Raw genomic sequence first — 27,560 nt, forward strand, 5'->3', positions numbered from 1 at the left:
TTTTTTTCTAGACAAAGCTGGCACTGATAGGTGACACTGATGGGTACTGACAGGCAGCACTGGCTGGCACTGATAGGTGACACTGATAGACTGCACCAGGGGTGGACTGACAATTCATGGGGCCCCGGAGTCCTGGATCACACTCAAACCACACCCAAAGAAGCCTATGAAAGGTACCAGGGGCATCTCATGGGGCCCCCTACTGATCCAGGACCCTTGGGCAGTGCCCGAGTTCCCAAATGGTCAGTCCACCCCTGGACTGCACTACTGAGAAGGCACTAATGGGCATTGATAGGTGACACTGATGGGTACTGATAGACTGCACTAATGAGGCGGCACTGACAGGCAGCACTGGCTGCCACTGATAGGTAACACTGATGGGTACTGATAGACTGTACTGATGAGGAGGCACTGATAGGCATTGATAGGTGGCAGTGGCTGGCACTGATAGGTAACACTGATGGGTACTGATAGACTGCACTAATGAGGAGACACTGATGAGCATTGATAGGCGGCACTAACAGGCATCACTGGCTGGCACTGATAGGTGACACTGATGGGTACTTATAGACTGCACTAATGAGAAGGCACTGATGGGCATTGATAGGCGGCACTGGCTGCCACTGATAGGTAACACTGATGGGTACTGATAGATTGCACTAATGAGGAGGCACTGATGGGCATTGATAGGCGGCACTAACAGGCAGCACTGGATGGCACTGATAGGTGACACTGATGGGTACTGATAGACTGCACTAATGAGGAGGCACTAATGGGCATTGATAGGCGGCACAGGTGACACTGATGGGTACTGACAGGTACTGGTATAAAATTTTGTAAATAAGTAATTTTTATCCTTCACTGATGTGCGCTAATGAGGCTGCAGTGATGGGCTGATAGGCGGCATTGGTAGGTGGCACTGATATGCACTGAAAGGCAGCACTTATATGGCACTGATAGGCGGCACTGGTAGGTGGCACTGATGTGCACTGAAAGGCAGCACTCATATACACCGCGTTCCAAATTATTATGCAAATTCTATTTAAGTGTCACAAAGATTAAATATTTTGTTTTTCAGTTTAACTCATGGATGGCATTGTGTGTCAGGGCTCTTTTGATCACTGAAAACAATCTCGGACACCTGTGATTGGCCGGTGAGCCCAATTTAAGGAAAAACTACTAAAGGACGGTAAATAAATATATATATATATCCCTGTTGACAAATTCCGGATGTGACGAAACGCGTCTGGGGCACGTGACGTGGTGACGCTCTTCCGGAAGTGCGGTGGCAGTCATCTTTGATCCTGGTACACGCGGTTGTGCCTTCCTGGAATCCTCATGGGGTTCTGAGTTATTGGAAACCTACCATAGGCGATCTGTTCCCCCTCGGGAGTGGGATGGTGTGGATACCTACACACTTTTGAGGAGAGGCAGGATTGTGGATAAATCGTTTTGGTGTGGAAGCTGATTTCATCTTATTTGAATGTCTGTGGGAAGTGGCTGGAAAGGCTGAAGGAATATAAAAGGTTGGAAATAAGTACTCAGACCCTTGATACTATTCTGAGGGTAATTATGCACTTCCTTTATTGGTATGCAGTGGATTGATTCCTAAGGCAGAGGGATTTCTCTTCACGGTTGCGGTGGCACATCATTTTTGTTTGCATGAAACACGTGTGGCACGTTTTATATACCCCTCTTTTTGAGATAATACACATGTTGAGTTTTTTTCTTTGAGGTATATGAAGATTTGGTTTGAAGTATATCACAAACATGGTTTGAAGATATGAAGAACTGAGAAATTACAGATAAAGATTGTTTTTTATGAAGTAATATTTTTGGGACTTTATTTTTTTGATTTTTTTGGTTTAGGACTTTATTTGTATACACTATTATTTATTAGAGGGTAAATCAAGTTTACTGAAAGATTTATTTGGTACTAAAGGACGGTGTTCCACATTATTAAGCAGAGCACCATTTTCAAGCAATATGGGGAAGAAAAAGGATCTCTCTGCTGCCGAAAAGAGTGAAATAGTTCAATGCCTTGCACGAGGTATGAAAACATTCGATATTTCACAAAGACTTAAGCGTAATCATCGCACTATTAAGAGATTTGTGGCTGATTCAGAGAACAGACGGGTTGGTGCAGATAAAAGCACATTGAGGAAGATTTCTGCCAGATCCATGCCTCGGATCAAGAGAGCAGCTGGTAAAATACCATTACATAGCAGCAAACAGATATTTGAAGCTGCTGGTGCTTCTGGAGTCCCACGGACATCAAGGTGTAGAGTCCTCCAGAGTCTTGCAACTGTGCATAAACCTTCTATTCGGCCACCAATAACCAATTCTCACAAGCAGAAACGGCTGCATTGGGCAGAAAAATACATGAAGACTAATTTTCAAACAGTCCTGTTCACTGATGAGTGCCGTGCAACCCTGGATGGTCCAGATGGATGGAGTAGTGGATGGTTGGTGGATGGCCACCCTGTTCCAACAAGGCTGCGACGTCGGCAAGGCGGAGGTGGAGTCATGTTTTTTTGCCGGAATCATGGGAACAGAGCTGGTCGGCCCCTTTAGGGTCCCCGAAGGTGCAAAGATGACCTCTGCAAAGTATGTGGAGTTTATGACTGACCACTTTCTTCCCTGGTACAGAAGGAAGAACTATGCTTTCCGTAATAAAATCATCTTCATACATGACAATGCACCATCTCATGCTGCAAAGAATACCTCTGCATCAATGGCTGTTATGGGGATAAAAGGAGAGAAAGTCATGGTGTGGCCTCCATCCTCCCCTGACCTCAATCCTATTGAGAACCTTTGGAGCATCCTCAAGCAAAAGTTCTATGAGGGTGGGAGGCAGTTTACATCCAAACAGCAGCTCTGGGAGGCTATTCTGACATCTTGTAAACAAATTCAAGCAGAAACTGTCCAAAAACTCACAAGTTCAATGGATGCAAGACTTGTGAAGCTGCTATCAAATAAGGGGTCCTATGTTACAATGTAACGTGACCTGTTCAAATGTTTAAAAGTTAAAATGTTGTTAAAAGTTTGATTGAAATAGCTTTTGATTTCAGTAAATAAAATATGCTGCAAACACAACAAATGACAATTTTCAGTTCTTTACAACCTATAAAGTGTTTTGAAACTTACTGTGCGGAATAATTTGGAACAGTGCATTGGAAGTTTTTTATGTTTAACAAAAATACTGTTATCATTAGGAGGTTTGTTCAATAAAATGTGAATTGTACTCTTAATAGTTGATATTAGAATTATGCTGACTGTTATTTATATCAATTATTTAGGTAAATGAGAAAAAAATCATTTGCATAACAATTTGGAACACGGTGTATGGCACTCATAGGCAGCACTGAAAGGCAGCTCTGATTGGGCTCTGGTATGTGGCATTGATGTGCACTGGTAGGCACTGACAGGTGGCACTGATGGAGCTACACTGATATCATTGTAAATGTCACCTCTGAGGAATGCTGCTGTCAGCGTGAGGAGAGGGATGCCGATAACCGGCATTTCCTTGTTTACATGCAATCAGCTGTGATTGGACACAGCTGATCACATGACAGAGCTGACATCATTGGCTTTTTACTCTGATCGGTCATCTTCTGTGTCCCAGGGACACAGTGCACTACCGATCGCTGCTCTGTACTCCTCGAGGGCGTGCATGTGCAGTTAAAGTGGGAGGACATCATGTGACATCCTCCCAGAACAAGAGAACCGCCACCCGTCATTTCCTTATATGGCGGGTGGGAGGCAGTTAAAGAGGACTTGTCATGCATATTTCTATTACAAGAGGTGTTTACATTCCTTGTAATAGGAATAAAAGTGCTATAAAAAGCACCCCCATCCCACTGTGCTCGCGCGCAGAAGCGAACGCATACCTAAATCGTGCACACATATGTAAATGGTATTCGCAGCACATGTGAGGTATTGCCACGAACATTAGAGCAAGAGCAATAATTCTAGCATTAGACCTCCCCTGCAACTCTAATCAGGTAACCTGGAAAAAATTTGAAAGTGTCACCTATGGAGATTACTAAGTACGATAGTTTGTTGGCAATCCACAAATGTGCGCAATTTTATAGTGTGATATGTTAGGTATCTATTTATTCACCATAACATCCTTTTTCATATTTTACACAGAAAATTGGGATATACAGTTAGCTCCATATACTGTATATTTGGACACAGGCACAATTTTAGTTTTTTCAGGTATTTACCAAAACATATTTAAGCTATAGTTCTATAATGGATATGGGCTGAAAGTGCACACTCTCATGTTTAATTTGAGGTTATGTACATCCAAATTGGAGGAAGGGTTTAGGAATTACAGCTCTTGAAAGTAGCCACCCCCCCTCCTTTTTTTCAAGGGACCAAAAGTAATTGGACAATTGAATATAATCATAAATAAAATGTTTGTTTTTTAATATTTTGTTAAGAATCCTTTACTGGCAATGACTGCCTGAAGTCTGGAACCCATGGACATTACCAAAGTCTGGGTTTCCTCCTTTGTGATGCTTTCCCAGGCTCTAACTGCAGCTGTCTTCAGTCGTTCTTTGTTTGTGGCTCTTTCTGCCTTTAGTTTTGCCTTCAGCAAGTGAAATGCATGCTCAATTGGGTTGAGATCAGGTGATTGACTCGGCAATTGCAGAATATTCCACTTCTTTTACTTCAAAAGCTTCTGGGATGCTTTTGCAGTGTGTTTTGGATCATTGTCCATCTGTACTGTGAAGTGCCATCCAATCAACTTTGCTGCATTTGGCTGAATCTGGGCTGACAGTATATCTCTAAATACTACAGAATTAATCTGGCTGCTTCTGTCACATCATCAATAAACACCAATGACCCAGTGTCACTGGAAGCCATGCATGCCCATGTATCACACTGCCTCCACCATGTTTTACAGATGACGTGTGTACTTTGGATCATGAGCTGTTTCAAGCATTCTCCACACTTTTTTCTGCCCGTCATTCTGGTACAGATTAATCTTAGTTTCATCCATCCAAAGAATGCTTTTCCAGAACGGATCTGGATTTTTTTTAGATTTTTTTTTGGCAAAGTCTAATCTGGCTTTTCTATTCTTCAGGCTTATGAATGGTTTGCACCTTGTGGTGAACCCTCTGTCTTTTCTCTCGTGAAGTCTTCTATTGATTGTAGACTTTGACAATGATACACCCACCTCCTGGAGAGTGTCCTTCACTTGTTTGGATGTTGTGAATGGGTTTTCCTTTACCATAGAGAGCATCCTGTGATCATCCACCACTGTTGTCTATCATGGACGTCCATGCCTTTTTATGTTGCTGAGCTCACCAGTGTGTTCTGCTTTCCTCTGAATGTACCAATCTGGTGATGTGGCCACTCCTAATGTTGCTGCTATCTGTCTGATGGATTTGTTTTGTTTTTGTAGCCTTAAAACGGCCTGTTTCACTTACATGGTCAGCTCCTTTGAACGCATGATGTAGGTTGACAGTAATAGATTCCACTTCTTGATCCCTATCTATCCAGGAAGAGAAAAGGTGGAGTATGGGGGGGAGGGGTTAAGAGGATGGGGGGGAGGTTCTCGGGCGAGGGGGATGGTAAAAAATGGAAGTTATATATAAATAAATTGTGGGGAGAATAATGTTTTTTAGACAAGGAGTTTAATAGAAATGTTGAAAGGTTTTTTTTTGTATACGATTTGAAAAATTTAATAAATATTTATAAAAAAAAAAAAAAAGACAGTAATAGATTCCAATTGCAAATACCACACTTAGGTACGTTCACACTAGCCTTGTTAGCAAGCGGCAGACAGGCGTTTGGCAAGCGTTTTTACCATTTCCCAAACGCCTAGGAAAATTCTGCATATTGCAGCACATGGTGCTGTTCAAACGGGAGCGTTAGCGTTGCGTAGCGTCAAAACAGACGCCTCTGGTCAAGTCAAGAGGAGTTGAAGCCTCCTATTCAAGTCCATGGTACCGCTCCGCAAACGCCCGGCCGGCATTTGCGGAGCGTTAACACCATTCAAACTTAATTATAGGCATTTGTGGGGCGTTTTTAACGCTTGGCAAACGCCTAGCAACTGCTGCTAAACCACGCATGTGGCGTTTGCGGAGCGTTAAAAACGCTCCGCAAACGCCAGACCAACCCTTGTCAAACGCTATAGGGGCGTTTGGCAAGAGTTGGAAAAACAGTCAAGTGTGAACAAGCCCTTAGGTCCGTTTTTCATCTGTCCATTTACGGATAAAAAAACGGACACCCATGTATTTCTATAGACTAGCAGATGTAAACGGATGATCATCTGTTTACATCCGTTAATGTTTGCATTTGTTAACATCCGTTTTTTTGAACGGAAGAAAACCCTATTTTTCTTCCGTTTAAAGAAAAACTCGGAACGGATGAAAAACGGATGTACTAAAACGAATGTAAACGGATGAAAAATGGATGTAAGGAGACAAAAACAAATGAAAACGGATGTAAACTGACGAAAAAACAGACGTGAACTGACGAAAAAACTGACGGGAACTGATGAAAAAAAATTACGTTAATTGTTGAAAAAAATTACGTTAATTGATGAAAAACAGACGTGAACTGATGAAAAACTGATGTGAACTGATGAAAAAACTGACGTTAACTGATGTGAACTGATGAAAGAACTGATGTGAACTGATTAATTTTTTTTCTTGGAAAAGAATGTGACTGACCTGATGAAAAAAATGGAATGCCTGTGTGAAAGGGGCCTATGGGTCATCAGCTAATCTAAAGTAAAAATAAGAATCTTTAGCACCTCAAAATAATGTTCCACTTTTTTTAGCATCATATAACTTGACAGAATGTGCTGATTCCCCACTACACTGCAAGCAGGAAGGCTCTAGCAAAGACTGCAGACATCACTCCCCTGGCTGTACAGAGTTCCAGGGCGATGTTGCAGTCATGTAATTAATCATCAATAAGCATCTGTTGTGTGTTACAGGGGGCAGCTATTAAAGAAGATTAAAGCTGGCCATAAGGCTCCTGCTGTGCTTGTTGTATCAAAAAACAGTAATTTACAACAACCTCAGGGATCCCACCAGCGCTTGCAGAGACAAGCATTTCTCCTGCAGCTGCAGTACCTTCTCCTGAGCTGCCTCCAGAACTAAAGCCAGCCATAGACGGAGTGAGCATGGGTTTCATGAAATAAATTCACTCGATTCCCCCTTCAACACTGACTGTCCCGTGGAGCCACTGTGTTCTTCACACCAGGAGAACACAGTGATACTTGCTAGCGCCTATAACAGCCATTAAGTATATTCATATGTAAAATTCGGCAAGCTGGTCTTACCCAAGTTGATCAATCAATCAACTTGAGTACATTCACCATGCCCATACATAGTTCAAATCTCGGCCGGTTCTTGGTGAACCGGCTGAGATTCGAACCGTTTATGGCTGGCTTAAAGGTTAAGTTCACCTTTTAACAAAAAATAATATATGCAGATATTTTTTGCAGGTAAAAAAAAATGTGCATTTATAAGTTTTTGTTCCTGGAGCCTGTAAAAGATTGCACCAGTGATCAGAGGATCGCTGGTGCCATGCAGGTCTCCTGCAGACCTGTCAATGTATCTGTGTGCCTATAACACCTCATACGGGCAAGCAGATACAGTGAGGAACAGAAGTATTTGAACACCCTGCGATTTTACAAATTCTCCCACTTAGAAATCATGGAGGGGTCTGAAATTCACATTGTAGGTGCATTCCCACTCTGAGAGACAGAATTTAAAAAAAATTCAGGAAATCACATTGTATGATTTTTAAAGAATTTATTTGTCTTGCACTGCTGAACATAAGTATTTGAACACCTGAGAAAATCAGTGTTAATATTTGGTACAGAAGCCTTTGTTTGCAATTACAGAGGTCAAACGTTTCCTGTAGTTCTTGACCAGGTTTGCACACACTGCAACAGGGATTTTGGCCCACTCCTCCACACAGATCTCCTCTAGATCTGTCAGGTTTCGGGGCTGCCGCTGAGCAACACGGAGTTCCAGCTCCCTCCAAAGATGTTCTATTGTATTTAGGTCTGGAGACTGGCTGGGCCACTCCAGAACCTTGATATGCTTCTTACGGAGCCATTCCTTGGTTATCCTGGCTGTGTGCTTCAGGTCGTTGTCTTGTTGGAAGACCCAGCCACGACCCATCTTCAATGCTCTGACTGAGGGAAGGAGGTTGTTGCTCAAGATCTCACAATAAATGGCCCCATTCATCCTCTCCTTAATACAGTGTAGTCGTCCTGTCCCCTTCGCAGAAAAGCACCCCCAAAGCATGATGTTACCACCCCCATGCTTCACAGTAGCGATGGTGTTCTTGGGATGCAACTCATCCTTCTTTTTCCTCCAAACACGACGAGTGAAGTTTAGACCAAAAAGTTCTACTTTGGTCTCATCTGACCACATGACTTTCTCCCATGCCTCCTCTGGATCATCCAGATGGTCATTGGCAAACTTCAGACGGGCCTGGATATGTGATGACTTGAGCAGGGGAACCTTCCATGCAATGCATGATTTGAATTCATGACGGCGTAGTGTTCTACCGACAGTGACCTTTGAAACTGTGGTCCCAGCTCTCTTCATGTCATTGACCAGCTCCTCCCTTGTAGTTCTGGGCTGATTTCTCACCTTTCTTATCAGTGATACCCCACGAGGTGAGATCATGGAGCCCCAGTCCGAGGGAGACTGACAGTCGTCTTTAGCCTCTTCCATTTTCTAACAATTGCTCCCACAGTTGATCTATTTCACCAAGCTGCTTGGCAATTGCCCCGTAGCCCTTTCCAGCCTTGTGGAGGTCCACAATTTTGTCTCTGGTGTCTTTTGACAGCTCTTTGGTCTTGCCCATGGTAGTAGTTGGCGTCTGACTGACTGTGGGGTGGACAGGTGTCTTTAAAGAGCTCAGACAGGTGCTACTAAGTTAGATTAATGAGTGGAGTAGAGGTGGACTTTTTAAAGGCACAGTAACAGGTCTTTGAGAGCCAGAATTCTTGCTGTTTCTTAGGTGTTCAAATACTTATGTTCAGCAGTGCAAGACAAATAAATTCTTTAAAAATCATACAATCTGATTTCCTGAATTTTTTTTTTTAATTCTGTCTCTCACAGTGGGAATGCACCTACAATGTGAATTTCAGACCCCTCCATGATTTCTAAGTGGTAGAACTTGCAAAATCGCAGGGTGTTCAAATACTTCTGTTCCTCACTGTACATTCTGACAGGAAGACTCAATGAACTACCACGGTGCTCCACTGTGTCCTGGTAGTTCATTGAGAACTAAAAGCCAACAGCCACAAAGGCTGTCGGGACCTGTAGTCCATTCATTCACAGAATAGTATGAATGAGGGATGCGGCTGGGCCGGACGCGTTTTTTAAAAGCTGTGACAGCTAATGGGGAGGCTAAGATCCCCAGCTAGCTGTCACAAGGGGGATTGGGGGGTGCAGAGACCGGTCTGTTCATAACATGTTACATGAATGTGTACATGAATATGGGTGCAACATGAAACATTACAAAAGTTGAACTTATCCTTTAAGCCTAAGTACTGCAGGCATTTAGACAGAACCAAGTCGATCTCTGAACGTTCAGTACTTAGCTGAACCTCTGCAAGACTTGTACTGGCTGCTGGACACTGGCCGTCCGTTTCTGAGTTGATTGCTCCCTTAAAAGCAGGTCATCCTGGTACCCCAGTATTGGGATATCCCAGGTCCTGAACACACCAGAACTGGAGCCAGTACTTTGGTAAATACCTTGGGGGTTGTGGATAGGCCAAATTGATAGTGACAATTCTCTACTGTGAATCACAAAAACTGTTGGTGGAATCCAAAAATCATAATGTGCAGGTAGGCATTCTTGAAATCTACTGATGCTAGAAGTCCCCTTGATGAAACAAAGCAACAATCAACTGGATTGACTCCATCCTGAATTTTTGTTTTTTTAGAAACTTGGATTGCTTGAGGTCCAGAATTGGCTGGACATCTTTATGTGGCTTGGGAACTCTGAACAGGTTTCAAGATATGCCATGAGACCTCTCCTCTGTCGGCACAAGTGCGATGAACCCGTGGGATAGCAGATTGACTCCTACCATAGAGATGGAAGCCTTAAAGAGAGTATCTAACTACTGATCTTTGGCGTCTCCAAAGACCGGGAATTCATCTCTGCAACTGTCAGGGTCTTATTGAACAATTAAACTGTCAACCACGAGAGAACCCTATTTTTTTTGTATAATTCCTCCTCCATATGGTACTTGTGAGCAATATGGTTCTGTGATGAAAACACCTGCTCCTGTAACCTGAAACTAGTATTTCAGTGAACAGACTCACATAACAAGACAATGTAGTGACCTTCCAAGATGACAGTTGTGCCATCACAAAAGGGGATATCTTACTTGCAAAGGCTAAAATTACAGATGAACTGTATCAGCTGAAGTTCAATGTTCGACTTAGACACAGAAGTCCTGATATAACAAAGAAATAACTGAGAATGACTGACTATGCAAGTGGACTAAAAATGAGTTTATGTGATCAAACAATGAAATGCACCAGCTGTATTAAACGAAAAAATTACAAGAAAAGCCTTTCCAAAGCAGAGTAACAGCAGAGCTTAAAAAAACCTCTGGGACTTAATTCATTCAGATCTTTGCAGTCTAATGGAAAAATTGACTCCAGAAAAGAAGAGGTATTTTCTTACTTTTTATACATGATTACTCCAGGCATACTACACAATATCTGTTACACAACAAAAGTTAAGTACCAGAAAAACCTGAACATTATGTGGCTCAAGTAAGCAACAAATTTGGCAAAATGCAAAGTGTGCTGTGCACAGACAATGGAACTGCATATACAGGTGACAATACACAGGCAATTCTCAGAAAGCATGGCATAATACTTCAAACTACTATACCATACAACCCAGAACAAAACAGGATTGCAGAAAGAATGAATTGTACTTTATGTGAGAGTGAAAGAACCATGCTGTTTGATGCAGATATGCCAACCACATACTAGGGGAGGTAATTATGACCACATGCTATCTCCAATCTCCAGGATTGGAAAATCAGCTGGAAAACTCCACATGAACTGTGAAATGGAGAAGCCCCGAATATGAACTATCTAAAAAAAATTTGGAAGGAAAGCCTATGTGTATATCCCAAAAGAAAAGGTACAAAATGGGATGCTAGCGCAAAGGAAGGTGTACTTGTGGGGTACAGTGAATCTCAAAAAGGGATACAGAATTCTACACAAAGACATTAAACAAGGTAACCATCAGTAGAAGTGTAATTGTTGAAGAAACTTCAGTTTGTTCGAAATTTCAAGAACACAAACGCATAAAAACCGAGGGAAATTCCACATCTGTGTCACATATCAACAAAGTCACACATAAATAGAAATTAAAGCAGACGATCCAAATATTGTAAAAGAAGAAACCAGGCCCAAGAGGCATCAATCTGGAAATTCATCAGAAGCAATAAAGGCATCCCAGCCAAACATCTGTCTTATGTTGCTCGCATAGCATTAAAACCAAAGCCAGATTCATGGAATGAGATGCAAAGACTACCAACCCATAAGAATCAAAAGTAGATTAGATGCTTTGACAAACCACTTACAAGAAACAGATTTATAGAACGGAGATCCAAAATGGGACTTATAGGGAGTAGTTGTTGAATGGGGTTGTTGGAATACATTGTTCATGTATTTGTATGCAAGAACTACAATGAAAGAAATAAGTATTTGATCCCCTGCTGATTATGAATGTTTGCCCACTCACAAAAAAATGATCAGTCTACAAATCGAATGGTAGGTGTATTGTAACACTGAGAGACAGAATAGCAACAAAAAATTCAAAAGAAATGCATGTCTACCGCGGTCACTTGGCATTTGGACTATTGTGTTCCAAATGTCCTCTTTTCTTTTTTCTTTTATTTTCCGATATTTTCTCTTTGTTTTTTTCTGATTTTTTTGGGGGTCAGCTGGCGACATTTAAGGACTTCTAGGGATCTTCATACTCTTAAGGAACGAGGGGTCTTTATTATGCTTAGTTCCATAATTAATTATTATGTCTTCCTTACGGTCTACTAGCAGAGAAATTCGCTTCCTTTCTCACAATGTTCAGGGGCTTAATTCCCCATCCAAACGCATACAGGCCTTTAGCTCATACCACTCCCTTGGGGCGGATATAGTTGCCTTACAGGAGACTCATTTTCCCCCCTCCTTCTCTCCATGTTATGTTCATAAAAATTACCCTCTCTGCTTTTTTGCTAATGCTTCAGAGAAAAAGCGGGGGGTGGCCCTATGCTTTTCTCGCCGAGTGTCCTTTGTCGAATCTAAAATTGTCCGGGACAAGGAGGGGCGATATCTTTTGGTGAAAGGCCACTTGGGAGGAAACCTTATCACTTTTATAATTTATTATACCCCCAATGCCAATCAGGTTGAATTTTTCCAATCTTTGCCAAGCACTCTGGCCGGAGAATTTGAGGGTGACGTTATTCTAGCTGGTGACTCTAATTTAGCGTTGGACCAGACTCTGGATCGTTCCCGAATCGCCACGCTTCAGCCTCCTTCTAGACGGAGCTGTAAATTGGCTCAACTCTTATATCGATATGATTTTATTGATGCGTGGAGGGAGGCTAATCCTACTTCTCGAGACTACTCCCACTACTGCAGGGCTCATAATAGTTATTCTCGCATTGACCATATTTTTCTTCATACATATTCACTCCCCAAACTTGTTACTGCTAAAATCTTTTCTACGCCCTGGTCTGACGACGACCCAGATTCTATCACCTTGTCGTCCGAGACTCCTGGTAAGACAGCTTTTCATTGGAGTCTTAATGACTCTATTTTGGGTAATCCCTCTCATTGTCGGGAAATCTCCTCACACCTACAAATATTTTTTGATTTTAATAAAGCAGAGGACACGAACCCGGCAATTAATTGGGCAGCTCATAAGGCCTCAGTCAGGGGATATATTATTCAACTCTCTTCTCGTTTAAAAAAAGCCCGAAATGACCTACTTGCTACTAAAACTCAATTGTATACTGACCTGGTTGCTCAACATAAGCGACATCCCAGTTCTGATTTGTTACTTAAACTGGATCAGGCCCGCCTGGAACTTAACTTATGTCTTACTACCACTGCGGACAAACAACTTCGTTGGTCTAATCATAAATTCTTTACTTGGAGGGACAGGCCTGGCACCCTGTTAGCTCGCAAGCTGACTCCTAGACATTCCCAGACGGCCCTCCCCAAGCTCAGACTGGACAACGGTTCGTTATCCCAGGACCCGGGTAAGATCCTCCACAAATTCCATTCTTTTTATTCTCAGCTTTATAGTTTGCCCACGGGGGGTTGTTCTTCCTCTCTGGAGGCTTTTTTGGAGTCTGTCTCATTTCCCCCCCTCCGGGAGGCCCATAGGGAGCTAATGGAACAACCTATCTCCTGTGAAGAAGTTGGGAATGCGGTGAAATCCCTGGCCTCTCATAAGGCCCCGGGACCGGATGGTCTTCCCAATAATTACTATAAAGCTTTCCCGGACATTCTGATACCCCATATGGCCCTGTACTTTAATTATTTGCGGGAGGGGGGAGTGGTTCTCCCAGAGGAAAATAAGGCATTCATTAGTGTCATTCCCAAGCCTTTCAAGGATGCCGCTATGGTGTCCAATTACCGGCCTATTTCTTTAATTAACTGTGATTTAAAGATTCTAACTAAAATCCTGGCCCTACGGCTCCATAACTTCTTGGCTTTCTACATTCATGATGACCAATCAGGATTCATAAGTGGTCGACAAACATCGGACCAAATTAGGCGGACTATAGCTTTGCTGTCAGCTGTGCAGTCCAATTGGGATGGATGGTCGCAAAGGGAAATTTTACTACTGTCACTGGATATTCAGAAGGCATTCGACAGTCTGTCCTGGGACTATTTGTTTAGAACGTTGGACAGGTTTGGGTTTGGCCCTTATTTTACGACGCTGTTGTAGGCCCTCTATTCTACTCCGTCAGCTCAAGTTTCCATTCGTGGATATAAATCAGTCCCTTTTTCGATAGAACGAGGAACTAGACAGGGATGTCCTTTTTCTCCGTTGCTCTTTGAGTTGGCAATGGAACCTCTTGCGATTGCTATTCGCGCTCATTCCACTATATCGGGTGTTACCTGTGGTGAAAGGGTTCATAAATGCGCCCTATTTGCCGACAATGTTCTTATGTACATATCTAATCCTCGAACGTCTCTGCCTGGTTTCTTCCATCTGTTTCATCGGTTTTCTGAGGCCTCCGGTCTTACGCTTAACTCATCTAAAACTGTTGCTTTAAATATCTCGTTACCTGATTCAGAGGTTCGCTACTGCCGGGAAAACTTTGATTTTCAGTGGGCCCCTGGTTCTCTCCCCTATCTGGGGATTCTCCTTACGAAATCTTTATCGACGCTATATCAGGCCAACTATCTCCCGCTTTTCAAACGACTTAAAAATGACTTATTAGCCTGGCAGGATCTTTCACTTTCCTGGTTCGGTAGAATTAATTCTATTAAAATGACCTTCCTACCTAGATTATTATACTATTTCAGGACGTTACCAATTCTGATTCCCAAACGGGAATTAGTCTTACTACAGGCTGCAGTCTCCAGATTTGTATGGAGGGGAAAGCGCCCTAGGCTGAACAAATCTACCTTATTTTCTTTGAAGAGGCATGGCGATTTGGGACTCCCTAATTTTTTCGCATACTTTCAGGTGGCCCAAATAGCACAACTATCTTGTACTTCGGCCAGGGGATATGTCCCCCAGTGGGTTGGGATTGAGGCTCTTTCGTGCCGTCCATATGCTATTTGTCAGGGAATGGGAAGATCGCCGCTGCGATCGAATCTGCACATGCGTAGAATCCTGACAAAACGTACAGGCAGGCAGGCACTAGGACCCAGGCGTGCCTGTCACAAATGACGGGCTAGGCAAGCACTAGGACCCAGGAGTGCCTGTCAGGAGTCGGGTGGACTATTTAAACCCGGCTCTTGCAATGCTCAAGTGCCGTATGGTCTTATCTGTGTTCCTGAGTTCCTGTGAGTAGATTGTTTGTTGCCGAACCTGCCTGACCCTGATTTGCTGTCCGTCTCCTGCTCTGATCCCTGGCTTTGTCTGACCATTCTCCTGCTTAACCCTGTACGTTCTGACCTCCTGCTAACGAACCCGGCTTGTGACCTGTTTATCCCTCTGCCTGCTGATTTTGTACTACGCCGCCACCACTGTTACCGACCCGGCTTGCCTGACGCTGCTCCTGTTACCTCCTCACATCAGACTCTCACCTGCTATACACCTCCAACGGTGCTTCTACCACAGCTGGGTGAACCCAGGGGCCGCGACCTGGTCTCGGCCTGCTCCAAGTACATCCCCACCATCAGGGGCCCTGGTGAACAAGCAGGTCGGAGCTTAGATTCCGCGCCTTGGGGGAATCCAGTCTGTGGAGTGCTAGAGGCTACCGCAGTGGGGTCCCTGACAGAACCATACGGCCATGTCAGAGTCTGGAGGAGGACCTTCACCCTGGGAAGAGATGTGCCAACATCTGGCGGCACTCACACAGGCAGTGAAGACCCTGGAAGAGGGATACAAGCACCTGGAGGGACAGGTCCAGAGCCTGGCCGCACCAACACCCACAACTCCAGGCCAAGTTAACTCAGATGGTACCTGCAGCTTACCACAAATTCCTAGACGTGTTTAGTCCACGGGGGGCAGAGGTTCTTCCCCCACATCGGGCCTATGATTGCCCCATCGATCTGCTCCCGGGCTCCGAGATTCCTTTTGGCCGCATTTTTCCCTTATCTGAGCGGGAACTAGGGGCTTTAAGAGAATATATTGATGAGAGCCTCCGGAAGGGATTTATCCGCCCTTCCACATCCCCGGCCGGGGCAGGGATTTTCTTTGTTGAAAAGAAGGACGGATCCCTAAGACCGTGTGTTGATTACAGAGACCTCAATAAGATTACTGTCAAAAACCGCTACCCCCTTCCTTTGGTCCCAGAATTATTTCAGAGATTAAGGACGGCATCCATCTTCTCCAAGTTGGACCTCAGGGGTGCCTATAACTTGGTTCGGATACGTGAGGGAGACGAGTGGAAAACAGCGTTTCGCACTCGGTTCGGACATTTTGAATGTCTTGTCATGCCTTTTGGGCTATGTAATGCACCGGCCACCTTCCAGCACTTTGTCAATGACATTTTCAGGGACTTTCTGGATATCTTTGTCATTGTCTATTTGGACGATATCCTGATATTTTTCTCTTCCCTGGAAGCACATCGGGGACATGTTAAGAGTGTGCTGGAACGTCTCCGTCAGCATGGCCTTTATGCGAAAGCCGAGAAATGCTGCTTTGAACAGGAAAGCATTTCATTTCTTGGTTTAATAATCTCCACTACGGGGATCGCTATGGACCCACAAAAAATCTCAGCTATCCTGGAATGGCCTGCCCCCACGGATAAGAAGGGAGTTCAGAGATTTATTGGATTCGCCAATTTTTATAGAAAGTTCATAAAGAACTTCTCAGGCCTGGTAGCGCCCATTACCCAGCTCACCAAGGTAGGAGTTCGTTTCCAATGGACTCCAGCTGCAAAGGTAGCTTTTGACGCATTGAAAAAACTATTTACAACGGCTCCCATTCTGAGCCACCCTGACGCATCCCTACCCTACATACTAGAGGTAGACGCATCAGAAGTGGCTGTTGGAGCAGTATTGTCACAGAGGGTAGGGGCCAAGGAGCTAATGCATCCAGTGGCTTTTTTCTCCAGGAAGCTATCCCCTTCTGAAAGGAACTACGATATTGGGGATAGGGAGTTACTAGCCATTAAGACAGCTCTGGAGGAATGGCGTTATCTGCTAGAGGGGGCCCTACACCCCATTCTGGTCTATACTGACCACAAAAACCTGGAGTATTTAAAAACAGCCAAACGCCTCCGTCCACGCCAGGCCAGATGGGCACTGTTTTTCGCGAGATTTAGTCTTCACATAACGTATCGTCCTGGGTCAAAGAACACTAAGCCTGATGCCCTTTCTCGGATGTTCGAGGATCCTAGGGAGACGCCCCAGCCAGACACCGGCAGGTAGGTAGCTTTCTATTGCTACAGTCAGAACTACTGTCTAAATTGCAGGCGGCCTCCAACCGGGTTCCTAACCTGCCTGGGGTCTCCCTGCTGAACAAGGAGGGTCTCTTTTGGAGAGGGGAACAGGTCGTGGTACCCAAGGAGGTCCAATCCCTGGTGTTGGGGTTTTGTCATGACCATCCCCTAGCAGGACACTTCGGGATACATAAGACGTTAGAGCTGACACGACGCACATTTTGGTGGCCAAACATGGCCAAGGACTGTGAAGCATATGTGAAATCTTGCCCCGTCTGTAACCGAAACAAACCCACCAGAGACAAGGCCTGGGGCCTATTGAAACCACTGCCAATACCTGACCGACCTTGGAGTATGATCTCGTTAGATTTTATTGTTGACTTGCCACCCTCACGAGACCACACTGTGATCTTTGTGGTTGTGGACCGCCTGTCTAAAATGGCCCATTTTCTGCCACTAGCCAAGACACCATCAGCTTCCGAAACAGCCCAAGTATTTATCAAAGAGATTGTGAGGCTGCACGGAGTGCCAAAAGAGATTGTCTCGGACCGTGGAGTACAGTTTACTTCCAGATTCTGGAAAGCATTATGTGAGGGGCTGGCGATTAAGTTATCTTTCTCGTCAGCATATCACCCCCAGACAAACGGGCAGACAGAACGAACTAATCAAACGCTTGAGCAATACCTGAGATGCTATACATCTTTCCTGCAGGATGACTGGCTGACACTTCTACCAATGGCAGAATTTGCATATAACAATGCGAATCATTCTGCCACCAACCAATCCCCGTTTTTCGCTAATTATGGGTTTCACCCTACCTTCCTGCCAGACCTGGTTCCTGAGAACTCAGTCCCAGCGGCCCAGGACACCTTAGAATTCTTCACTGCCAATAACAAGCTACTACAAGAAACAATGGCTAAGGCCCAAGAGGACAGTAAAAGGTTCTGTGACAGGAGGAGAAAGGGAGAATTGGCTATACATCCTGGGGATCGGGTTTGGTTGTCAACGGTCAACCTGAAACTGACTTGCCCGTCCAGAAAATTGGCACCCAAGTTTGTGGGGCCCTTCCAGGTAGAACGTAAGGTTAACGAAGTAGCGTTTAAATTGACTCTCCCTGAATCCCTCAAGATACACCCAGTCTTCCATGTATCGTTGTTGAAGCCTGTGGTTGCAGACCCCTTTTTAGACCGCAGGTCTAGACCTCCAGAAGCCATAGACATCAATGGGGAGGAGGAATTTGAGGTGGAAGCAATTTTGGATTGTAGGAGGAGGGGTGGTCAGGTACAATATTTAATTAAGTGGAAAGGCTATGGGCCGGAGAAAAACTCGTGGGAACCTGCCCAAAACGTCCATGCCCCCAGATTGATGCGGGAATTCCTACGTAACCAGCCTCAAAGGAGGAATCGGGTGGGCATCCGGAGGCTGCCCGTAAGGGGGGGGCAATGTCAGGGAATGGGAAGATCGCCGCTGTGATCGAATCTGCACATGCGTAGAATCCTGACAAAACGTACAGGCAGGCAGGCACTAGGACCCAGGTGTGCCTGTCACAAATGACGGGCTAGGCAAGCACTAGGACCCAGGAGTGCCTGTCAGGAGTCGGGTGGACTATTTAAACCCGGCTCTTGCAATGCTCAAGTGCCGTATGGTCTTATCTGTGTTCCTGAGTTCCTGTGAGTAGATTGTTTGTTGCCGAACCTGCCTGACCCTGATTTGCTGTCCGTCTCCTGCTCTGATCCCTGGCTTTGTCTGACCATTCTCCTGCTTAACCCTGTACGCTCTGACCTCCTGCTAACGAACCCGGCTTGTGACCTGTTTATCCCTCTGCCTGCTGATTTTGTACTACGCCGCCACCACTGTTACCGACCCGGCTTGCCTGACGCTGCTCCTGTTACCTCCTCACATCAGACTCTCACCTGCTATACACCTCCAACGGTGCTTCTACCACAGCTGGGTGAACCCAGGGGCCGCGACCTGGTCTCGGCCTGCTCCAAGTCCATCCCCACCATCAGGGGCCCTGGTGAACAAGCAGGTCGGAGCTTAGATTCCGCGCCTTGGGGGAATCCAGTCTGTGGAGTGCTAGAGGCTACCGCAGTGGGGTCCCTGACACTATTGGTACTCTTATGTGGCTTCCCAGTAGATTGCGCCCTCCTATTTTGTGTCCTACTCTATCCTATTCATTGTCGGTGTGGGATAGATGGCGAGCTCGTAAACCTTTCTTCTCTCCGCATACCCCTTTGGCTTCGGTGTTTGGTAATCCTGAGTTTGCCCCGGGTTTATCTTTCGCGAGGTTCCAATGGTGGATTAATAAGGGGTTGCTACGTATTGGGGATTATTTGGATGGGGTTCGCCCTCGGTCTCTTCATTATTTTGTGAATTTTTGTGGGATGCCTCGTGGAGAGATATTTCGTTACCGTCAACTTCGCTCTTTTATTGATAGCAAACTTAGACTACTCACAGAACCTTGTGTGCTTACTTCCCTCGAGGTCTCCTGTGGGGCAAGTGGGATGATGCGAGGTCGCTTGTCCATTGTTTATGCTTTGTTGGTTGATCCCCTAACTAAATTATCTTACATGACTCTATGGGAACGGGATTTAAATAGTTCATTTGATTTGGATTCCTGGCGGACTGCGGCCCATGCCCTATCGAAGATTTCGATTAACACTGATCTTGTTGAATCTAACTACAAAACGCTACTTCGGTGGTATTTGGTTCCTGCTCGCCTAGCCATAATGTATCCTTCCGTTTCATCTGGCTGTTTCCGACGCTGTGGTCAAGAGGGTACCATGTTCCACGTCTGGTGGAAATGTCCAGTCGTGAGTAGGTTCTGGATCCGCATATTTAATTTTCTTTACTCAGTGACAGGAATTAATATCCGTAGATCGCCGGAAGTGGCCTTGTTTAATATACTACCCTCTGATGTTCCCAAAAAATCGATTAAATTAGTTTTATATATCATATTGGCGGCTCGCATTACCATAGCTAGGAGTTGGAAACAATCCTTGATCCCGCTGGATAGAGTGAAACAAAAACTCAACTGGATTATGGTTAATGATAAACTGACGAGTATCGTCACTGATGATGTGTCCAGATTTGAGAGGACTTGGGATCCTTGGATTAATTATATTACTGTATCGTGAGTGTCTGGCAGCTGACCCCCCCCCCCTCTTATATTTTTTTTTTTTTTCTCTCTTTCTTTCACTTGAGAGTACTTTCCTTTTCGTCTCTCTCTTCCTCTCTTTTTCTACTATTTGTTGAAACATTTTTTTTCTCTCTGTTATTTTTGGTTCATTTTGATTCAATTTTTGTTTATTGATCTATGAAACCTGTATGTTTTGATGGCTATGACATTTCTTATGTGAATTGTAATGCTATTGTCTGCTAATCTTTTTATGTACCTACCAGCGTTATGATTATGATTCTACATCTTGTTCCACCTTGCGGGTGGGCCCCTTTTTTTTTTCTTCTCTCTTTTATTGTTTGCCATCATGTTTTATGCTTTAATATGCTTGTTTCTCAATATAAATATTGAAATATAAAAGAAATGCATGTCTAACAAGTTATGCACTGATTTGCATGTTCATGAGGTAAATAAGTATTTTATCCCCTTCACAAAACATGACTTAGTACTTGCTGGCAAATCCCTTGTTGGCAATCAAAAAGGTCAGACGTTTTCTGTAGTTGGCCACCACGTTTGCACACATCTCAGGAGGGATTTTGGCCCACTCCTCTTGGCAGATCCTCTCCAAGTCATTAACCACTTGCCCTCCTCCTGAGGATTTACCCCCCTTAATGACCAGGCCTCTTTTTGCTAATCGGCGCTGCACTAATTCAACTGATAATTGTGCGGTCATGCAATGCTGCACCCAAACAAAATTTACGCCCTTTTTTTTTTTACACAAATAGAGCTTTCTTTCGATGGTATTTGATGACCTGTGCGCTTTTTATTTTTCACGCTATAAACAAAAAAAGACCAAAAATTTTGAAGAAAAACTGTATTTTTTACTTTCAGCTATAAAAAATATAAAGTAAACTGAAAGTTAGTTATAAATTTAGGCCAAAATGTATTCTGCTACATGTTTTTAGTAAAAAAAAATCCTAATAAGTGTATATTGATTGCTTTGTGTGAACGTTATAGCGTCTACAAACTATGGTATAGATACTGCAATTTACGCTATTTTTTTGCAATACAGCGATGCGCTAAACAGACAATTGCGCGGTCATGCAATAAGGTACATAAATGAAATTTATGTCCTTTTTTTCACAAAAATAGAGCTTTCTTTTGGTGGTATTTGATCACCTGTGCACTTTTTTATTTTTGGCGCTATAACCAGAAAAATTTTGAAGAAAATTTTTTTTTTAAAAAAAAAACCAATATTTTCTCATTTCGGTCATAAATATCCAAAAAAACCTCAAATTTTGTCATAAATTTAGGCCAAAATGTATTCTGCTAGATGTTTTTGGTTAAAAAATAAGTGTATATTGATTGCTTTGTGTGAAAGTTATAGCGTCTACAAAATATGGTATAGATAATGGAATTTACACAGCGTTTACTTTCTGACTGCTTATCACATTTCTTGAGGTGCTAAAATACCAGGATAGTACAAACAACCGCAAATGACCCCTTTTCGGAAAGTAGACATCCTAAGCTATCTGCTGAGAGGCATATTGAGTCCATGGAAGATTTATTTTTTTTCCACAAGTTTCTGTAAAATGACAAAACATTTTTTTTTTTTTACACGTTCACGGCAATACCTCACATGCATGGTGCAACCGCTGTTTACATACTGGCACAGGGTCAAGGCTTGTGCACACAGGTGTGCGCACATGGGAGGGGCGATTTTTTTTTTTTTTTTTTTTGATTTGATTCTTTTTTATTATTTTTACATTTGTACCTTTTTTGATCACTTTTAATGCTATAACAGGGAATGCAAATATCCCTTATATCTTCAATGGGCATTGTCATATATTCTTTTTTGAGAAATCTGGGGTCTATCAGGCTCTAGATATCTCCTCTGCCCTTACATTATCTAATCAAATCAAAATCGGTGTGATCAGATGCTTTCCCAATTTACAAATGGCGCTGTTTATATCTTGTGAAACTGAAGTGATGAAATGCTTGTAGCTTCCGAATTTTTAAGCTATAGAGATGATTGGCACCACTCTGGTCTCCAATCAGCTCTATGGTCAGCTGGCAGGAACACCGGCTGCATTCTCAGGTTCCCCCGATGGCACGAGACTGCCCGAGAAGGCCGTGGAAGGCAGCGGGGGAGGGGGGGGCATCATCTCCCGCTGCTTGTAAAAGCAATCCTGCCGCTAATTAGCCACTAGGATTGCTTTTACATGAAAGCCGATCGCCGGCTGAAAAAATCATCCTGGTATAACCATTCAAAGTCCAGTGATGTACCAGTACATCGCTGGTCCTTGTTGGGTATATATACTATGTTCTTTTTTTTTTTGTATGCAGCCTGTGGACTGAATGACAAAAATGAGAAGAAATCTCTGCCAGAAAAAGTGTGTGGTATGCCCACCATTAGAATATACCGTCCTGCATCCACCCACTTCTAATGGTGGGCACACATTAGGTCACACTTTGCCATAAGCGCCAGTTCCAAGATTGAACAAATGTCTAAATAGTGGCACGCTTGAATAAAAATTGTCCACATATAAGTGGTACCCCATATGGAAAAAGGATGACACCAAGTCCCAAACTATCTTGCCACTGCTCCCCATGTAGCCTGGGCATCCAGGGGGCTCCCCGTGACTCTCTTTTCCCTCCTAAATCCAAAACTTATAAGTATAGCCTGTTGCTCTCTCACAGGTCTTCTACATCTTGACCCCATATCTGGCACGCTTGCAGGGGAGAAATTGTTTGAATGCAAGGCGGCCAGAAAAAATGAGGGACTTATCAACGCAGATGTTTTGCTGGGGAGTATAGACATCTGCAAATTTTTGGTTAAGGTGATTTGCGAGGGGCCGAATTTTGTGGAGCCAGTCAAATTCAGGGTTACCCTGAGGATGACAGAGTGTATTGTTGTTGAAATGCATAAAACACATTATACTCTCATATCTATGCCTGGCCATGGCAGCAGAGAACACGGGCATATGCTGAATCGGGTCTGCGGACCAATACAACCGCAATTCATTTTTTTCAGTAATGCCCATTTTGAGGGTTAGGCCCAAAAAAAATGTAAATTCGAAAACCGTAATGGGTTTCCATGCGAATGGTCTGGCAAGGTTTGAATTTGGGTTGGCGGAGATGAATTGTTATGCATATAAATTGCTTTGATCCACAATCAACGCATACAGATATTCCGTGAAAAACAGCTCCACAAATCAAGGAGGTATGTGAAAGACCAAGATGTACTAGACGCTGGTACTCGCCGGTTCACCAAAAGGTAGAGTGGCACTAGTACTGGCACTCTGCTGCATATATGAGAGTCATCAAAATTTACCGGCAAGTGCTAACAGAGATCAGGCCTGATTCTGCCAACACTGCGGTTTTGTGTGCAATGTATCAAGTGACCTACTGACACTGCACTTGCTGGGGGAGAAGGGGGGGTAAGCGTAGGAGCTAAACGCAGGTGCCGGGGCTGATCCCACTAACGCTGCGTTTTTGGGGACGCTATACTAATGTGAACGCTGGTATAGTGCTGATCTGATGAAAGATATTGACCCGTTCAGACACTATACTAGCAATGGAGGTTTATTGTACATGAGTGTGCTCCTGGCAATCAAGGGGTTAAATGTGATGACTGGCAATCTGACGCTATCTGGGAGGGGCATGAAAACCATGGGAGCGCAAATGTGTGTGTGTATATATATATATATATATATATATATGTGATTTTGCGCACCCATGCCGCCCTGTAGCAGTATTTCTGCTATAGGGTGGTCAGGAAGCGGTTACACAAATTGAGCTTTCTTTCGGTGGTATTTGATTGCCTGTGCATATTTATTTTTTGCGCTATAAAAAAAAAAAGGCTGACAATTTTGAGAAAAAAAAACAATATTTTGGACTTTTTGCTATAAAACATGTCCAGTAAAAAAATTTAAAAATCAAATTTCATCATAAATTTAGTCCAAAATGCATTCTGCGACATGTCTTTGCTAAAGAAAACCCCAATACGTGTAAATTAATTGGTTTACGTGAAAGTTATAGCGTTTACAAATGGATGGAAAGATACCTGGGATTTTTAATTTTTTTTTATACTAATAATGGCGGCGATCAGCGACTTATGGCGGCGATCAGTGACTTATGGCAGGACTGCGGCGGACATTGACACTGGGGGGGAACTGACTTGGGGTCACGGACATCCCCAGTGACACCAATACAGTGATCAGTGCAAAAAAAAAAAAAAACACTGACACTGTACTAATGGCACTGGGGAGGAAGGGGTTAACTTATTTCTGCACTGAAAGGGTTAACTGTGTGAGGGGAGTGTTTTACTAGGGGGCGGGGGTGTGTACTGCACGGGAACATGATGATCCAGAGAGATAAACTCTTCTCTCCGGATCAGAATGTCAGGAGCTGACAAGGAACTGACAGAAAGCAGAGGTGCAGTGTAAACACTGCAGCCATGCTCCGTCGGTGATTGCTGCTAATCGCCGGGACACGGCAGGTAATGACCGGCCATGACCCGGCGACTGACACTCGCGGCCACGATCGGCGGCTCAGGTAGGGCGGTGGCACGCCTCGCGCACGCCCCCTACCTGTTTTGCAAAAGCATGTTTTAAAACGTGGTTTTGCCCAGCCGTGCCGCCCTGCCACCGTATTTCTACAGTGGCTGGTCGGCAAGAAGTTAAGGATTGGTGGCTGATGTTTAGCAACTTGAACTTTCAGGTCCCGCCACAGATTTTCAATCAGATTAAGATCTGGAAACTGGTTAGGCCACTCCAGGACCGTAATGTGCTTCTTCTTGAGCCACTCCTTTCTTACCTTGGCTGTGTGTTTTGGGTCATTGTCATGCTGAAACACCCATCCACGACCCATTTTCAATGATGATGTGGGGCGGTTGTCCTGTCCCCTTAGCAGAAAAACACCCCCAAAGCAGAATGTTTCCACCACGTTGGACAGTTAGGAAGGTGTTCTTGGGGTCATAGGCAGCATTCCTCCTTCTCCAAACACGGCGAGTTGAGTTGATGCCAAAGAGCTCGATTTTGGTCTCATCTGACCACAACACTTTCAACCAGTCCTCCTCTGCATCATTCAGATGTTCAGTGGCAAACTTCAGATAGGCCTGGATATGTGCTTTCTTGAGCAGAGGGACCTTGCGGGCACTGCAGGATTTCAATCCTTGTCGGTGTAGTGTGTTACCAATTGTTTTCTTGGTCATTGTGGTCCCAGCTGCCTGGAGATCATTGACACGATCCTCATGTGTAGTTCTGGGATGATTCCTCACTGTTCTCATGATCATTGACACTCCAGGAGGTGAGATTTTGTATGGTGCACCAGACCTAGGGAGACTGACAGTTGTTGTGTTTCTTCCATTTGCGAATGATTGCACCAACTGCTGTCACCTTCTCACCAAGCTGCTTGGCGATAGTTTGGTAGCCCAGTCTGACCCTGACATCCTTGGACCGCTCTTTGGTCTTTGTCATGGTGGAGAGTTTGGAATCTGATTGTTTGATTGCTTCTGTGGACAGGTGTCTTTTATACAGGTAACAAAATGAGATTAGCAGCACTCCCTTTAAGAGACTGCTTCTAATCTCAGCTTGTTACCTGTATGAAAGACACCTGGTAGCCAGAAATCATGCTGAATGATAGGGGATCCAATACTTATTTCCCTCATGAACATGCAAATCAGTGCATAATTTTTTAGACATGCATTTCTTTTGAATTTTTTGTTGCTATTCTGTCTCTCGGTGTTACAATACACCTACCATTCGATTTTTAGACTGATCATTTCTTTGTGAGTGGGCAAACATTCAAAGTCAGCAGGGGATCAAATACCTATTTCCTTCACTGTACTGTCAGTTTTTAGTAGAGATATATTCTTCAACTAGTAGATGGCAGCGTTTATAAGTTTGTAGCTACATCTATGGATCTTCCTGCATTTCAGTAACAGTGTACTGAGAGTCAGCAGGAGCCTGACATTGCATCCCTGTAAAAATATAATAAATGCACCTTTTTACCTACAAAAAGATGTGTAATTTGTATTTTATTTTATAAAAGGTGAACATATCCTTTAAGAAATCACACCATGAAATGTTTCAAACCTTTATCACCTTCCCTTAGCTCACACCACTGGGCTAACTACTCAGTGATTGGCTGGGGAGGGAAAATATTCATAATAAGTTATAAAGGAGGAACTTCACCCTTCTCATAAAGATTACAATGCAAGAGATATTTAGTAATGGCAATCTATAGACAGATACTTCTAGATAATTGCAGGCTTTTATTCTTTGCATACCTTTTTTTTTCTTCCTCGTGCTTCTCATACTGGCCATTTTTTACTAAGAGCAGATTAATTCATCTCCCTTTATTTTCTGAAACTCTACCTAGAACTTTGGGTCTAAAACAAATTTAAGAAGGAATGGAAAATGTTTCTCCCACTTTCCAGCAATGCCAATATTCATGCATTTGTGTAACAAATAGGGAAATTGAAAAAAAAATAAAAAAAGGGACGAAGAAAGATAATCTAATGAGAGAGCAGTCAACTACAAAAATGAAAGGAATCATGACTATACAATTAAACTGTCCGCTATGGATTTAAAAATTCTTACAAATAAGGGATTAGTATACAAAGTTTCCCTGCTCAACACTCTTAAAATGCCAAAAGAAGACATGCTGGTAAGTGAATTGGATCCTGTGTAAATTGGCCCTAGTATGTGTACGTATGAATGTTAGTTAGGGGCTTTAGATTGAGGGTTAGGGACTAATGTGAATGTACAATATATATGTAAAGCGCTGCGTAAATTGACTGCGCTATAAAAGTACCTGAAATAAATAAAATATTATGATATAAACAGGGTGGATAAAAATCAATGATTTGTTTAAAAAATCCAAAAAAAAAAAAATCGGATTTTTTTTATTTAAATCGGATTTTTTTGAATAAAATGCTTTTTGAGGAAAATATATTACCATCCAAAGGTTATTCCATCATGAAATAAAGATTAGTTTTTTAATTATGTAGAATAAGGTTGTATATGTTTAATTTTTTTGGTAAATAAATCCCATTAATCCATTCACAATGTCATGCTCTTCCAGAGGTTTTTGTAAGATTATTAGGCAGTTTCTCTGCCTACAAGATATTATCACAGATGCTTGGTTTACTTTTGCAGTTCTCAAAACTGAATTTGACTCATCGGAGATCACATGCCTCTTCTTCACAGCAAAAATGTTATAACATGAACAGAGTTAAGAAAAACACCTTAATCCTAACTTCTACAAACCTATGAATACAGAATCAACCCCTTCAGTGCTAAGTTTCAAGAAGTTCAGTGAATAGAATAGAAACAATATTTTTCT

Source organism: Staurois parvus, unplaced genomic scaffold, assembly GCF_062004578.1.
Source record: "Staurois parvus isolate SC_StPar_1 unplaced genomic scaffold, SC_StPar_1.0 ptg001432l, whole genome shotgun sequence".
Lineage (NCBI taxonomy): Eukaryota > Metazoa > Chordata > Amphibia > Anura > Ranidae > Staurois > Staurois parvus.